We start from the raw sequence: 16,712 nt of genomic DNA, 5'->3' as shown, positions 1-16,712 counted from the left end.
TTAAGTTATTGAAGTTGGTTTATATTCAAACTAAGAATCTGTTTAATTAAAAAAAGATCAATATTAGAATATATTTATCAGACACATGGAAACACGGGAGACTATTTCCAGAGCATAAAGTAAATTTAGTTTCCCAAACTCGAAAACTACAGATATATCCCAATGTGCTCATCATAGGCTGTAGCAATAGTTTTTAATCCCTTAATGACATTAAACACTGAGGCACTTTGTGGGGAAAAAATATCATTAAAATAAAATTGAATTACACATTGTTATCTGCAGAGCCTTATATTTATTGCTTCCTATAAAAGTCCCAAAAAAACTGTAATAAAAAGAGATATTGGCATGGGATACACCACTTATTTGCTGGCTTTTAAAAGAGATGTCTCTGATAAAGTTTATTGACAGGGAAATGAGCTTAATGATACCAAATTGTCAAAGAGCAGGAAGCATGGGTCTCCAGTTGGTGACTTTATCAGTTGGCAAACTTTCTCTCTCTCTAATCAAAGAGAACAGTACAGCCACATGAGCACATCAGAGACTGCACAGTCTTCGTAATACCGTTTTATTCCAAACACAAACAGTTGTATTTAGGAAATATTAGTAATGTGCCGGAAAAAGTCTTTAGAAAGACATTAAAAGTTACATGTCAGTTCAACAACAGGAGAATGCTTAAAAGAATTAGGAATGGTGGGAATGTCATGATTATCATGTCAGTAAAAAAGCACAGTGCAAACCTGCATATATAATGGAATGTCCACCATATAGAACATTTATACATATGGATGCTAAAAATACTAAAGGGGAACTTATTAAAAGGAAATGTACTAAAAGACCATTCATAGTTACCTCTTTGTGTGACCATCGTTATGTTTTTAATACTTTACTATGCTTTTCACATTATCTTAATCTTTATTTTAAAAAAAAAAGGGAGGATGGCTATGTATATAATACAAAATTTAAGATTTTTATCATGATGAAAATGATAGCCAGAATGATTAAAAATAAAAGTGAAACCATTTAATTGGGGGGGAAAAAACAGTACCTCTGAGCTCAATTTAGATAAATGAGACAGAATCAATTCCAGATTAGATTAAAAAAGTTTTTTTTTTTAATTCAATAATTTGCTAAAAAGAATTCTCTATTCAAATTGCTTTCCTTCCACAATAATAATCAATAAGAGACAGGAATCATTGTACATGCTCAGACCGCAGTTCTGGTCTTTTCCTTTCTCTCTAACTTACGCTTCCTCCTACCAATGGCTACCATGCGGTACATGTCTGTTATTGAAGCCTGTGGCCTCTGCTCCCTGCTGAGGAACACTTGACACCAGGTTGTAACCGGGTTTATTATGAGACTCCGTAACACAGTTGTTAAGAGGACAAATCTTGCGTCAGGTTCTTCTCTTCAAAGCTTGCCTTCAGCACTTTGAAAGCTGCCCAGTTCCTTAACCTCTCTCTATCTCAGTTTCCTCATCTTTAGAATGAGGATTATAACCTCAAAGGCTTTTAAGATAATGAAAGGGATGGTTCTTGTAAAGCTGCCCTTCCACCCCACCCCAAACCACACAATCTTCCTCATCTCATTTCTTGCCTATTTAGTCCTTCCTTTTGCTCAGGCCCAAATCCTTGCAGCCATCCTAATCCCTGTTTCTCTCCCACCCACATCCAAGATGTCAGCAGTTTCTGCTGTCTTTACCTTCAAAATCAACACAGGCTCTGGCCACTTCTCACCACCTCTACTGCCACCAACCTGGTGCCAGCTGCCATCATCTCTCCCGGTATTATTGTAGCAGCCTCATATCTCCTTTGGTCTCGATAGTCTGTTTTCTGCAAATCACACCATGAACCACGTTACTCTAAAACCCTTCAATGGCTGTCCATCTTGCTCGGAGGTAAAAACATCTTCTCAGCCAAGACCTGGAAGGCCCTGTAAAAGCTGGGCCCTCATTAGATCTCTGAGCTTAACTCCCTCCACTGACCCTGTGCCCCTTGGCTCTGCCGCAGGTCCCCCTGTTCTTTATCCAGAACAAAAGGCAAGTCTTGTTTCAGGGCCTTTGCACTTGCTGTTCCCTCTGCACGAATCCTTCCTCCTCTAAGTAGTCACACGATTTGCTCCCTCATCCCCTTCAAACCTTCACTCAAATATGACCTACTCATCAAGCCCTCCCCAGTGTAAAATTATAAATCCTCCCTTAGGACCCCCTCCCCATCCCGTTTCTTGGCTTTTTCTCTTAAGCCTGTATCATTTTCTCACTCACTATGTAAGTTATTTACTTATGCTATTTAAATATGATTCTATGAAGACAGGAATTTGACATAACCCTTGGGCCTTTAGCAATGCCTAGTAGTACCTAGTAATTAGTTAATATTTTCTGAATAAATAAATGAATGAATGAGTACATGCACTTAGGACAATGCCAGAAGATAATAGCATGTGCTATACTCATTTTAACTCTTCTCACATTCTGTGAGAATATCATAGAATCATGAAATCATAAGAGTGAGAAAGAACTTCAACCACCTATTTCATCTATATTCCTGAAAAGTGAGCATCTGAGCTTCAGGTAAACTCTTTCTCAATAGGCCATTTGCTACCCAAGGGGGCAGCCAGTTTCATTTGCAGATCATTCTGTTTTGCCAGCCAGGGACAGACTGAAGTATGTTTCCTAGTAACTCCCAGTCATTGATTCTGTGGTTAAATGCTGCAGCTACACTAACTCCATCCATCCCCCTTCAAAGGAAGCGTTCTGAATATTTGAAGAGCATACATATTGTGCCCCCCTTAAATCTTCTCCTCTTCACATAAGCCTTACGAGTCCTTACACCTCTTCCTTACACTCAGAAGTAAACCCAGAGGTGGCCACATAGTATACTGCCATTGTTGCAGACCAGGACTACCTAAATATTTTTTCCAGTGCCATTCCATCATTACCTCGTGTTGAATTTGTGGTGGTATAAAATTACCAGGTTATGTTTATGATTTATGAGTTTCTTCCCCCACATTTGCTTCTTCTAAAGTAGTTATTTCCTACTCCATTGGATGCATTTCTCACAAATATAACTTCATTGACACTCTGCCCTTTCAAGCTTAGATATAAAATAGTGAAGCATTACAGTGGTTAATGCTATAAGCTCTCAGGCTATGAAAGAAAAATAATAAATTTTTCCATCTATAATTAGAAACACTTGTTACATATTTAAAGTATCACCTAGGTAATTTCCATAAATTCTGTCTGTTTCCACCATGCTATCTTCTTAAATTTTCAGAATTTATAGGTAAAGAGAATTCTGTCTTCCATGAAATGCTTTCCCACACCCCCCTTAGGCATTCTACACTCAAACACGCCTCAGCCATCTCACTGGGGAAATCCAGTCTCTCCATCTACCACCAGCCAGGATCTCAAGAACACACAGAACTAGGAAGCGACTCCTTCTCACAAAGACTGTGTTATAGTTAATATGTCTCATGATGTAAACTGAAAACATTGGGTGGAACCCTTGATTTGGTAAATCACTTTCTTGCTCTACGATTTTTGTGACCTCATTGCTCAACCCATTTGTTTATCATTAAAAGCATGATCACAGCACAATATCTAATAATGCCAACGGTGGGATGAGATAGCCTTAATAGGAGGTATTTGTAATGCATTTTGAACTCCTTACAAGATAAATTATAAATAACAAGTATTTATGAGTTGAAGAGTAAATAAAGGCAAGAACTTCAGAAGTGTTTAATAGCAGAATAAACAGCTCATTCCCTATACCAAAGTGGTTTTCATCAGACTATAGCCCTCTAAAACCAGGCCTCATATGCAAAATGGGTTTTACACTATCCACAAGATTTATTACATGTACGTAGGTAGAATACAAAAAGCCAGGAAGATGGCAAACCTTATGTACCCAGAAGCAGGACCATACATATTGTGATCAAAACATATTTGTTCAACAGTTATTTTATGCCTCTAGTACAGGTTATACCCAATTATTCAAATTGGACATGGGAGACATAAACATATACATATATACCTGCAGATAATGAAATGTTAATTGAAGTATTTTTCATCTGCATTTAAAGAATATTGACTAGGAGAAGCTTGCCAAATTTAGCAAATAAAATACAGGATGCCCAGTTAATTTTGAATTTAAGATAAACAGTGAATGCTTTTTTTAGTTTACATATGCCTCCAACAGTCCATGGGAGATACACATACTAAAAAAAGTTATTGTTTATCTGAAATTCAAATTTAAATTAGCATCCTGTATTTTTATACGGTGATATTAGGCTAAGATCTAGGTAACATGACTACCAATAGAGTAATAGAGTTCACTTCAATATTACAGTGTGTTAACTGAAGTTTTGGTGCAGGCAACGAAATATAAAAAGTGCTATGTGCCAAAATGAGGGATTAGACAAAACGCAAAAATAACAAAATGTACAAAAACTAGTTTCATACTTCTTGGATCCCTCGGTCACAAGAATATAAAAAAGGCCCTGGCTGGTGTGGCTCAGTTGGTTGGGGAAACTCCTGTCCCACAAACCAGAAGGTTGAAGGTTCAATTCCCGGTCAGGGGTCATGCCTAGGTTGTGGGCTCGGTCCCCAGTCAGGGTGTGTACAAAGAGCGATCAACTGATATTTCTCTCCCTCTGTTCCCCTCTCTCTAAAATCAATAAGTATGTCCTCTGGTGAGGATTAAAAAAGAGAGTGTAAGAAGGGTCAGAACATGCAGATAATAAAAAAGGATATCCTGAGGAACATTTCAATGGAAAAAGCTGGGCTTGAGCTTCACCTCCTTGCCCCAAGGGGAAGAGCCAGGAGATTGTCACCGGCATCTCAATGCAACCAAGGACTTTAGCGGCAGTGCCTGGAGGGCCTGCTCTGCTCTGTGACTGGGGGATGCCGTGGACTGAGAAAGTTAAAGTGGCCTGTGTCAGGCCAATACAGTGAGGACAGGAGTACGTTTGCTATGTAGCTATATTTTCATAGTAAAGGTCTACTTTACTATACTTTCTAGTGCAGGTCAAGAAATGCGTGATTCCCATGGACCAAAGGTGGGCTTGGAGAGGAGAGAGCTGGCCTGGGGCACACAAGGACTTGGCTGCATCACCCAGGCAGAGGGTACCTCAGCACCAGGGCTGTGGGCAGGAGCGGCATGACCCATCCTACGAGCACCGCCAGTGCAACGGGCCGCTGAGCAGTTTCAGACGCCCACAGGCAAAAGCATCAGCTGCCAACACCGGCCAGGGCCCCGTGAGAAGCCCGCTTACAGCGGTGGCGCATGGAAAGCCCTCCCCTTTCCTGTTCCCTTTGTTTCCTTCTTCCTCTGCAGGCCTGGTGTGGTCTAAACCCGACGAGGCCCAGTCCAGCTTCTCTCCCTCCTCTCCAAATGCCCCAGCCTGCCATCTACAGGCCTGGCTCTCTTCTTCTAGATTAGAAAATCAAAATTCTACCTAATCTTATATACCAGATTATTTTTTAAACTTAGCATATCCCTTAAAGAAATAGCATACCGCAAAAAATGATGACAAACATTTTGGGATCTGCTAAGCTTTCATCTGATGGACAGAGAAAAGCTTTCCCTAACTAAAAATTTAAAGGAGCAATACGAGATAAAAATAAAACTGTTTAGATTATATCTCATGATTCGTAAGTGCGTGTACAGGGTAGGGCAAAAGTAGGTTTGCAGCTGTGAGTACGTGAGACACAGAGTTTATTCTTGTATTATTTGTTAGTTATTGTATTATTTTCCATACAAACAACTGTAAACCTACTTTTGCTCCCCCCCTGTATATCATTCATATTGAACAGAGATCAAAATGGAGTCCTTGCTATGAAAACCAGATTGTCTGGAACAGCTTTCAAGATAAATTCATCTGTGTTCACCTGTTCATCGAATTGATGAACCAAGAAAAGTGACATCAGGCATTGTCCCAGCCACTATGCCACACTGCTCTGCTTTTGCTGGTCAAATATATAGCTGGTTTCCATGTCATAAGTTTATACTCTGTTTTATGTATTTAAGCAATTACCACTGAACACTTTTTTTTCCTTCTGATACTCAGAAAGAATGCGAAGGGGCTCTACATTAAAAAAAAAAAAGTTCTTCTAATTTGAGATTTTTCAAACCTCCTTGAGTCAGTTAGCAGTTTTCTCTCCAAAGTGTTCATTCAGTTATTTTTTCCCCATTTCTAAGGTCAGTTTCATCCAACTGTCAAGGATCCCCAGATTCCTTTCTGCAAGGAAAGAAACACTGTTAAGACAGATTAACCTCCAGAAACTGAGAACAAGAAAGACACATATAAACATATCTGGACTCAATAAAAAAAATCTATTGCAATAATGTATAACACAAGAAACCCCTGACACAGCCAAAACGTGCTGTTAGCCAAGCATTGCACAATGCTGAAGGCAGCAGTCCACTCTGAAAGTAAAAAATAGTAGGTAGTGTCAGACAGAATGTACAAATTCCTGTAACATAATTATCTCACTGGGAATGCAGAAATTTAAAAAAAAGAGAGGGAGAAGGGGGGAAAAAAATGTAGTGACCTGATCTATTATATATGTCCATCTTCTAAAGTTTTCAAATGTCCAAAATACATGGAAGGACCTATTTTATATATTTTTGTTATCTTTATAATAAATAAAAATTAATGCCACATTTGGAAAAGAAGGGCAAGGAGAACTTTCTAACTAATATATCGTATCTTGTGGTTCATCAGTGTTATTCCAGCTTATAGATCCAATAGCATTATTTATTTTGGTTTTTCTAATCTTTTATCTTTTCCCTGAGATACAATTGACATATAACATTGTATTAGTTTTAGGTGTACAAAATAATAATATACGTATATATTGTGAAATGATTACCACAGGTTTAGTTAATATCCATCACTACACGTAGTTACCATTTTTTTTCTTTTAGTGAGAACTTTGAAGATCTACTGTCTTAGCAACTTTCAAATATACAATACAGTATTGTTAACTCCAGTCTCCATACTGCACATTACATGCCCAGAACATTTATTTTAGAACTGGAAGCCTGTACCTTTGTACCTTTTGGAGTCCTTTACTCACGTCACCCACACCCCTGCTGCCTCTGGCCATCACCAGCCTGTTCTGAGCAACGTAATGCCCTCCACGCCTGTCTGTGTTGTGGTGGCAGAGTTTTTTTCTTTAACTTATACTAAAACCCTAGTTTTGGGGCAAGAACCAAAAACTGCAATTTACTGTGCTTTTAAATGTTTCAGAAAAGCTGTACACTAATAGCAACCAATCCCTCAGAAGAAATTTAAAAAGAAAAAAAAAATACTGTGTTAGTGGGTCACAAATTAGAAGCCCTGGCTGCCCTGTCCTAACTCAGTCCCAGTTCACATGATCACACAGAAACGTGGGAGAACCTGAGGAAACCTGGCGCGCGCCCCACAGCTTCAGCACCATAAACAGTTTTGAAAAGGAACGTTCATGCCAATGACTAATTTCACCTTGGAGCCATAGTCTAGAAGAGTCTCTAATCTAAAACACATTTGTCTGTAATTTCTCTTCACTTCCCACCCCCACACTTTCCCAGTAGGATGTTAGTTTTTTCAGTACAATAAGCAAGATGGACACAATATAACCAAAGGTTCAAGTTAAATTCCAGCTTGCCCCTGCAGGTTAATCAAACAAAGCTTTCAACTCAAGTGATTCAGGATAAATCAAGCTCTGCCACGTATCTAGAACATTTATTTATTTTAGGTTCTATTATGAGCTTCACTTTGAAAGCTATTTCTGTAACAGCTATAATGGGAACATTAAATTACATTTTTGAATAGTTGGGACTTTCCTTGGCTTTAATGATGATGGACTTAAGGGGCTCAGGCTTGTGTATTACACTTCCTCTTTCTTTCTTTCTTTCTTTCTTTCTTTCCAAGGGTTAAATTTACATTATTTTTATGTGTACACTACTATTATTCCATGACTTTTTCTTCCATTCAAAACCATTTATGAACAGATATTTGAAAATTCAGACAAGTATGAACAAATAGAGTAAAAATACCTTCAACTATTTTTTTCTGTCTTGGTGTTTTGTCTTCTAAGCCTTTGACACAAATGTGTGTCAAAACTATATAAAACAAATATAATTGTACATATCATTTTATATCCTCCTCTTCTCACCATTATTCCATTAGCATTTTCCACGTTCTTATGTAATCTTTGTAATTACTTATAGTGGTAAGTAATATTTTGATGAGCAAATGTACCATGGTTCATTTAATCCTTTCCTTATGATTGGATATTCTGTTTCCAGTTTTTCACAATCATTAATGATGATCCTATGAAATTCTGTGAGTCTAAAGCTCTTTACTATATTTTGGATTAGTTTATTATGGTGGATTCTCAGGGGTGGAATTACTGTGAAGAATTGATCTCATTATAGTTTTTAGTGCATTTTCTATATTAGACATGTATGTACATAAAGACTTAAAAACCTTACAAGGCCTTTTATGAAAAATAGTCATCCTTCAAATCCTTCCCTCCCAAACAACACACATCAACCATTTCCTTCTCTCCCGAGGCAGAACATGGTCCGGCCACTGTTGCTGCCTTACTTTTTGGCTGTAAGAATACAAGCTTATGGGCCTGGAGCAACATTATGTCTCTCTAGTCTGATGGCTCATCTGTCAGGTGAGGCGAACCAGCTTGGAATAACAAGGAGCTGAAGGAGTGTCATGCTGGTGTGCACTAAAATGCCCTACTCAATAAGATCAGGATGTTAAACAACTTTTGGCTTGATTCTTGCCCCATAACTTGCTTCCCTCAGTCTGTCCCTGAGCCACTTGGTAGCCTTACTCTAACCACCTAGCAACCCACAAGAATAATGACAAAGTCAGTTCTTCCTTAGCTCAGCTCATGGAGCTGATTTTCTCCATATTCAATAATCCAGGCACATTCAGTTAGTTACAGGATGAACTACTGCTGCCTTCCTCTCAAGAAAGCCTTATAAGTATTAGTCCCTATTGTCACCTGCCCTTATCTTCCAGGGTAGAGTTCTCAGATAGCAGAGCTCACATCACAATGAGGCAATTCAAGAGGCTAGGGTAAATGAAGGTTCTGACCTCTATTAATCTCTGGTGTGACCTTACCCGTCTCTTTCCATTACGACTCTGGGCAAGTCCTTAATTTCTCTGTGATTCCATTTTCTTGCCTGAAAGTTAGGAATAGTACCTACCTCACAGGGCTATAGTAGTGATTGAGTTGGCATGTGTGTAGCACTTAGAAAATAAGTGTCTCACACACAAAGCACCATATATATGCAAGCTGTAACTACAATTTTATTCCACTTAATTCCTGCCACCTGAAATGAAAAGTTTGATTGATTCCTAGTTTATGAGTTCTTGCTGTAAAAGTTTCACACAATTTAACTATATGATGTTTCCAAGCATGGTATAGAGCACCTGGCACTTCTGTGTTCTTGTCCCACCAGGCCTCCTCAAGGCTGGGGTACCCGATATGGGGCTTGGACCTCTTGCTCCTCAGGAGCTGTGCATCTGTGACACCCCTCCTACTTGGGGGTCACTGAGCTGGGGTGTGGGTCCTGACAAGACTGTGTCTCTGCCACCCCTACCCACTTTGATGTCATTCCTCTTTATCCTTCGCTGTGGAAGAGCTGTTCTGGTCATCTTCAGGTCCTTTTCAGGGAGAGTTGCTTGGCATGAATTATAGTTTCGGTGTATCCATAAGAAGAGGCAAGTTCGGGATCCTTCACTTACACTGTGAACCCATCTTCCCGGTATTTCTTCTTATAAGGGCACTAATCCTACAAAGAAGGACGTATCTCATGATGTCATCTAAATCTAATTTTCTCTCAAAGGTCTCATATCCAAATTCTGTCCCCCACATTAGAGGACAAGACTTCAACATATGAATTGGATGCGAGGACATAATTCCATCCAAACGTCTCCCTCATTCTCAGTAAGTGATTCTGCTCCTAATTTTATGCAGAAATGGAAACAAGAGAGAACTTCTACAAAACCCCACCTCCAAATTTATTAACATTCCACATTTTAACTCATGTGCTATTCATCGCTCCTGTTACAATGACTTAAAATTGTAACACACACTCTTTCTTATGGAATCAGCTGTTCTACTCTATACTGGACTGCATGCTTTCTTTCTTGTTCACTGAAGAATCTCACTCCAGAAAATGATCCTCTTTCTCCTGCATTATAAAATTTTGCTCTCTGCTGAATTATTCTCATGAGCGTAGAAAATCTTATAATTTCTTGAATATTGATTACTCCTGTAATCTTAAAAGTTTGCATCAGCTCTTGTTTTTAGAGCAAAATTCAGGAGTTCACTATACCAACCCTACCCATCTCTTTTCCCATTCTATCCTGGACCCATTTCAAATGGGCTTTTATTGCCACCACTGTACAAAAAAAATGATCTTGACAAAGACAACAGCAACCTCCTCATCGATAAACCCATTCATCGCCCCCCTTCTATCTAATCTACCCTCAGTATTTCACAATGTTGATGACTCCCTCTTCTGAAATACTTTCTTCCTGACTTTTGGGACACAAGGCACTTAAATCTCCTACTTCATTAGCCATTTCCCCCAAGGTCCTTTCTTGGACCATCCTCATCACCCCAACCCTCAGACCTCTTCTCTTCTCTATTTATACTCATCCTTAAGTGAGCTCATCCAGGCCCACAATTTTAAAATCACTTATAACCTGTTGATTCTATTTCTTTTTATACTTCCTCAGAGATTTACTGTAAGAGTTGAATAAAATAAAGAAGATAATGTAAGTGAAATGATTCACAAAACATCTAACATATATTACATACTAAATAAGTGCTGGGTATCTCTTTTTTCTTCATTTTTAAAAATCATTCTTGAACCTTCACACTCATTTGTTTGACAAGTATGTATGTAACTTAATAAATGTTAGCCATTAATCTGGCCACTGAGATAAAATCTCTCACAGTCTGATAAAAGAGATAAATCACTAAACAACTAATTCTAGTGCAATGTAAAATGTGCCTGAGCACAGATGTTCAATTAACACTTAGTGAATAAATGAACAAATGGTTAAGTGAAAAGCTTGACTCATACTATATATCTCTTTCTAGAGATTCCAACTTAAAGTTATCCTTTATCATATATCTGCAAAGATTAAAAATTCCAATTCATGTAAGTATCAGCACAACATACCTGTGTCTATGGCTAAAAAAGAGAAGGGAGTAGCTGGGAGAGAGAGAGTAGAACACGTAGACCCTCAAGTAGTAGAATAGCACCTTAGTTTAGGTGCCTCAAAAAACAACATAAGGACTTCTGGCCAAGATGGAGGTGTAGGTACATACACTTTACTTCTTTGCACAATCAAAAGGACAACAAATTTAAAAACAAAAACCACCAGAACTGTCAGAAAGTCAAACTGTATGGAAGTCTGACAACCAGGGAGTTAAAGAAGAAACATTCATACAGACTGGTAGGAGGGGTGGAGACAGGCAGCTGGGGCAGAGAGGACATATGGCAAGGAGGAAGCTGGAGGACTGGGTGGGCGAGACAGTGGCTAGCAGTCCCACATTTGTGTGTGGATAAACTGGGAACAGCAACAGGGGAGTGAGACAGACTGTGCAACCCAGGGTTCCAGCATGGAGAAAGAAAGCCTCAAAACTTCTGGCTGTAAAAATATGTGGCAGTTGCAGCAGTGGGAGAAACTCCCAGACTCACAGGAGTGTTTGTTGGAGAGACCCACAGGGTCCTAGTATGTACACAAACCCACTCACCTGGAAATCAGCACCAAAAAGGCCCAATTTGCTTGTGGGTAGTGGGGGAAGTGGCTGAAAGCCTGCCGAGAGCAAAGCAAGCGGCATTGTTCCCTCTCTGACCCCTCCCACACAGACAGCATCACAACGTGAGTTGCCCAGCCCTGGTGAATACCTAAGGCTCCGCTCTTTACAACGTAACAGGTGCACCGAGGCAAATAAATATCGCCCAAGTGGGAAAAAACAGATCAAAACTCCAGAAAAAATACAACAAAACAACAAAGAGATCACCAACCTATCAGATGCAGAGTTTAAAACACTGATAATCAGGAGGCTCACAGACATGGTGGAGTATGGTTGCAAAATAGAGGAAAAAGTGAATGTTATGCAAAGTGAAATTAAAAAAAATACACAGGGAACCAATAGAGAAGGGAAGGAGACCAGGACTCAAATCAGTGATTTGGAGGAGGAAGAAATAAATATTCAACCAGAACAGAATGAAGAAACAAGAATTCAAAAAAATGGGGAGATGCTTAGGAATCCCTGGGACAACTTTAAATGTTCCAACATCTGCATCATAGTGGGGCCAGAAGGAGGAGAGGAAGAGCAAGAAATTGAAAACTTATTTGAAAATAAAATGAAGGAAAACTTCCCCAGTCTGGCAAAGGAAATAAACGTGAAAGCCCAGGAAGCTCAGAGTTCCAAAGAAGTTGGACCCAAAGAGGAACACGCCAAGACACATCATAATTACATTACCCAAGATTAAAGATAAGGAGAGAATATTAAAAGCAGCAAGAGAAAAGGAGAAAGTTACCTACAAAGGAGTTCCCATAAGACTACAAGCTGATTTATCAGAAGAAACCTTACAGGCAAGAAGGTGCTGGAAAGAAATATTCAAAGTCATGAAAGTCAAGGACCTACATCCAAGATTACTCTATCCAGCAAAGCTATCGCTTAGAATGGAAGGGCAGATAAAGTGCTTTCCAGATAAGGTAGAGTTAAAGGAGTTCACCATCAAATGTTAAAGGGACTTATCTAAGAAAAAGAAGAAATAAAAACTATGAACAGTAAAATGACAACAAACTCACAACTATCAACAACTGAACCTAAAAATACAAAAACAAAAACAAACTAAGCCAACAACTAGAACAGAAATAGAATCACAAAAATGGAGATCACATGGAGGGTTATCAGCATAGAGGGGGAGGGGGGAAAATGGGGGGAAAGGTACAGGGAATATGAAGCAAAACTGGTAGGTGCAAAATAGAAAGAGGGAGCTTAAGAATAGCATAGGAAATGGAGAAGCCAAAGAACTCGTATGTATGACCCATGGACATGAACTTGGGCAGGGAATGCTGGTGGTGGGGGATGCAGGGCAGAGGGGAATAAAGGGGAGAAAAAAAGGGACAACTGTAATAGCACAATCAATAAAATATACTTTTAAAAAACTAAAAAAAAAAAACCCTAAAGATAAAGTTTCAAAATGGAAAAATCTTCAATTTATTTTTATAAACGTCCAGTTCCATGGTTGGCAGTATATTCAAACTGTTCCATAAGAAAGTGTCTTTAGCACAAAATTAAAAATCTCATAAGATCTCTAAATACTCTGACTGTTTCCTTTACTGTTTTCAATAAGAACTTAATTGTGAGATAAGGCAAAAGCATAATATACCATCCTGGTATTTTACAAATTTCAGAAAAACAAATATTAACGTTAATCTAAAAATATTATATTCACCTATCATCACTCATCTTTACCTAGGAAACAATAGTTGCCTGTCCAAATGGGGAGCTTGACTGATCATGGGTTCTTAAAATACACATGAATGGTTTTGGACAGATGTTTTATCAATGACAAATTGGACTTAAGGGAAATATAATCACCTTGGAAAAAAAGGCACATATCCAACTTCTAGTTTCAGCAGAATTCATTTGAAACTATTTTCTCATCTTAAATTTCTAAGTAAACTTCTGTTAAAATAAATATTAAAAAACTATTTTTAAATTAGATTTAAATAAATCCTCTAAAGGCTAAGATTACAGTTTTAAGTCACCCACTAATCAACTCTCCAATTTTTATGGCAATAATATTATTGGCAAGATTTGGAAAAGTGGTTGATGGCATCAACCACAAAGCCCTGTATAAGTATATATTATCACATTAGGGACATACAGTTTTGATTTTGAAGTTCACTTAAGTTATGACCTTGAACTGATCTGATTAATCCTTTTTCTTGTAGTGGTTGTATTTCATTTTTGACAACACTCTGTGGGAACAGAGAAAATATTCCATTTATAATTAAGGGCTCTAAGTATTTAAGACTAGCATTATTAGCACCAAAAAACTGTAAAATTATCCCTTAGATATGCTCCAGAAAGTTGGGTGGAGGAAAGCTCCGTAGCAGTTTTGGTTAGTGTTTCCGAAAGGAACCTGAGAATTTCATAGCTAAGTAAATCACTCATTACTGAAATGTTTCTGCTGAATTAATGTTACAAGTTCTTTTACCATAGAATCAGACACTCAAAATACTCACACTGGCCCACAAACACTGTCACCGTACACAAGGAAGGCTCATTATGCTATGAAATGGGTTCTTAAGCTACCCACTCCGTCGTTTTTGTTGTTTTATTATTTCATGTTATTGTATATTTTGTAGCTTCATTATTATGATGAGATAATTTTAATGGCACATTAGATATCAACTGACCAAACCTTAAACTCACATCACAAATGCAGAAACCACGAAGTATGCCTAAATTTCTCTTAATCTCATAAAAGTGGCTCTGTGGATATGTTTACACATGTTCAAACACACACACACAAATTGTTTCCTTGGGCCAAACAGTTCATAATGCAAATGCTAAAAAAGATCTAACAATTCCTCAAGTTTGACTTAAACATTTGCATATTTAATACCTGTTATAGAATATTCTTTTAGGGACGAGAGGCTGAAGTATGACAACCTAACCAGACTCCAGTGTCCTTACCTTATCACTGTTTCAGAAACTTCATAGCATAAGCAAATGACTCCCCTTACTCAACTCGGGCCCAGGCCACCCAAGCTTCCTTCTCTGCCTGCTGAGGTAGATCAGCATGTCCCAGATCTTCTATTGAAGTAGAACGCTCTAAAGAGTCACTGACTCAAAGTCAGCAAAACCTGCAGAAATAATCAAGTCCGACATTTCTGACTACTGTCTGAAAGAGTGACCCACACGCCTCTTCACCAGGGCATCCCTTGTCCATATTTGAGCCTCTCTCTGGCTTCTGCTTCTCTAGAACTCCTTCATGATTGGCAAGTGCTCTTCCTATGAGTTTATTAGCATTCTTTGCACACCTGTGTTTCTCAGGACATTTACCAAATAACTTCGGGTAGTCCGGATGCCAATGATTCCGATTCCCTTCTCCCCATAGTTGAATCACACTTCTTCTTCAAAAAAAAGACACTGTAAGTCAGTTTTCATCACACACTCCACCATTAACAACTTTCAAGTTCTGCTTGAAATTTTAAAGCCACCTTCTTTCCCATTCTCTTCCTGGCTGCGCCCTGGCCTCCAGATTTCTCTTGTCTGTCTTCCACAGAAGAATTCCACTTCCAGGCACACCAGCTGCATTTCAATGTTTGGCAAAACAAGGTCATGCAGGAAACTGTATTGCCAGCACAAGAAGACAGTTTATTCAGTCCTGTATCTTCTAATCACGTTCTGTAAAATCTTTCCCCATCGGATGAAATAAAACTGACATCAGAATTTTCAGTGCTTTGCTCTGGCGCTCTACCAATGTGAGTCAGCTACCCTTTACGTTTTCACTTTGTCCCCCATCCTACATTTCTCCAGCAAATGTTTTCCTCAGTCTGTGTTTTCCATGTGCCTTTCCTCTACCTCATGGCTGTTGCTTACTCGTAACTTCTGCTTCTCTCGCAACTTTCGCTTGTATAACATCATGATCTCTCTGACTTTTCAAATTCTACTCCCAGTACTGCCTACATAAAGTATCCTAACTAAGGAATCTGACCACTCCAGGTCAGCCTTTAAATCAGGTCTTATCATAGCTCATGGTCAACGTGTAGATTTGACTGCCCTTTGTTGGAGGTCTTGCCCTGGTCCTCTAGTCACCTGTAGTTTGATGATCCCATGGTACAAAGATAATCATCCAGACTCACCCCTTTTCACAGCCATTGCTATTGACTTAGTTCTTAGACTGGGTCAGAGGGAAGCAACTATGAGTATTGTTGTGAATTATGCTAATTGTAGTTCTTTCTTCCTCACTGCAATAGATGTGTGGTCTCCAACCCACATTCCTTTCCCAGCCACTGCACCTATTCCCCAGCTCCTGTGAGTGTGGCTATTAAAGACTTACACCTTTCCCCTTCTCCTGGGAACTGTCCTCACTGATGGCAGCTACCTCACTTCACAGGCTACTGCCCTTTTTGCTTTTATTCACTTTCTTTACCGTGATTTACTTCCTCTCTTACAGAATTTAACTGAAGAGCATTCTCTTTAAAAATCTGCATCTAAATTCTCCTCTCAGGCTCTGATCTAAGTAATGTGAAAACTGTTAAAAAGAAAACTAAGCTTCCTTTGTAACTCTATTGAAAATAAATAATTCTGTCAGCTACTTCTGATAGTAAGAACTTTGCAACTATGTTTTAAAATCCAGAGTTCAGATTCTGTTTTGATTTCAGACACGCTGTCATTCAAATAGAGATATGCAACTGGTTAATTCATCTGCTGAAATGATGTGTGTAAGTTTGTGGTAAAATTAAATGAACTATAACAGGCTGAGTAATTATATTAATATTTATATAAATCATATACTTTAAAAAAGATTTTATTTATTTTTAGAGAGAAGGGAAGGGAGAGAATAAGAGGGAGAGGAACATCAATGTGCAAGAGAAACATCCATCAGTTGTTTTTCACATGCCCCCAACCAGGAACGTGGACCGCAACCCAGGTATGT

This window comes from Pteronotus mesoamericanus, unplaced genomic scaffold (genome assembly GCF_021234165.1).
Source record: "Pteronotus mesoamericanus isolate MK-2021 breed Mesoamerican mustached bat unplaced genomic scaffold, CSHL_Meso_final scaffold_174, whole genome shotgun sequence".
NCBI classification, from domain to species: Eukaryota; Metazoa; Chordata; class Mammalia; order Chiroptera; family Mormoopidae; genus Pteronotus; species Pteronotus mesoamericanus.
Note: the sequence above shows the minus strand (reverse complement) of the source record.